The following is a 1,373-nucleotide window of genomic DNA, read 5'->3' on the forward strand; positions in this document are numbered from 1 at the left end:
TCCATGAACTTCTCCAGCCTGAGTCCAACCATGAACTGCTGCAGCATGAGTCACTCTTTCACAGGGTCAGTCCTTCAGGCACAGGATGCTCCGGCCTGGGTCACAAGTCTTTCCAGCAAACCTGCTCCAGGGTGGGGTCCTCTCTCCATGGGTCCACAGGGACCGGACCCTGTTCCAGTGTGGGTCTCCCAAGGGGTCACAGCCCCCTTTGGGCACCGCCTCACTCTGGCATGGGCTCCTCCAGGGGCTGCAGATGGATCTCTGCACTCCCGTGCCCTCCATGGGCTGCAGGGGCACAGCTGCCTCACCATGGCAGCTAAACATGGGCTTGCCCATGGAATCTCAGGGCAATCCCAGCTCTGGCACCTGGAGCAGCTCCTGCCCTTCCTCCTGCCCTGCACTGGGTATCTGCAGAGCTGTTCTCTCATATACCCTCACCCTGCTCTGCTTTGGACCCAATTACAACTGTGCAATAACTTTTTTTTCTTCTTAAATCTGTTATCCCTGAGGTGTCACCACCATTACTGATTGGCCCAGCCTTGGCCAGCGGCAGCTCCATCCTGGCTTTACTGGACATGGAGGAAGCAGCAGCCACCCCTGTAGCCCCCCCATACCAAAGCCTGGCCACACAAACCCAATACACTTGAAGAGCAGTGTTTCTCTACAACTTCCACCAAGACTGCTGGTTTCATGTTGTTCTTCTAATGTGCAACAACAGCAGGGTTTTCATGCTTCTGCCTGAGTATCTCAACACCTGAGAGTATGGATTGATGTCTGGAACATATTGATAGCACTTGTCTGTCATGGAAGGAACAGGCAACTCCCCAACCCGCAGATGCACGTATGGCAAATATACTTAATTATGTTTTTGAGTGATCATTTACTGGTTCAATCTAAGTTGGAACAGTTGCTATTCACTGGGCCATACTGAGCATCAGCAAACACTAACTCTTCCTTCTCTCTTTTTCAAATGCTGCATCAGAATTAAAGAGATGATAGTAAACTCCATAAACGTATGGTATGAAGTACTGCTATGGCTAGTTGGAGTTAGGCCTTCACAGCCACAGAAGTTTAGTTTAGTTAGCAGACGCTGAACAGCAACAGCCCTCACAACTTGTTAATTGATCCCTTATCACTAAAGTGCAGCTGTTGATTCAGTCCTTGTTGCTCTGTTTTCCAGCAGTAATTTAGTATGTCAAGATATGGGAAAACCCAGATAAAGAAGTAAAAACCATGATAAACATTTTTGCACAGTAAATGTTGTTTGTGAATCAATAAAACTGAGTTAGAGTTTGGATGTTCTTCATCTTTACAATTGTTCTTTGGGAGCCAATGAGCTCCATTGGCTCCAATGAGCTTCTGGTGTGTGTTCC

The sequence above is a fragment of the Corvus kubaryi genome, unplaced genomic scaffold (genome assembly GCF_017639235.1).
Source record: "Corvus kubaryi isolate FWS band 111438036 unplaced genomic scaffold, C.kubaryi_AGA036_p1.0 126, whole genome shotgun sequence".
Lineage (NCBI taxonomy): Eukaryota > Metazoa > Chordata > Aves > Passeriformes > Corvidae > Corvus > Corvus kubaryi.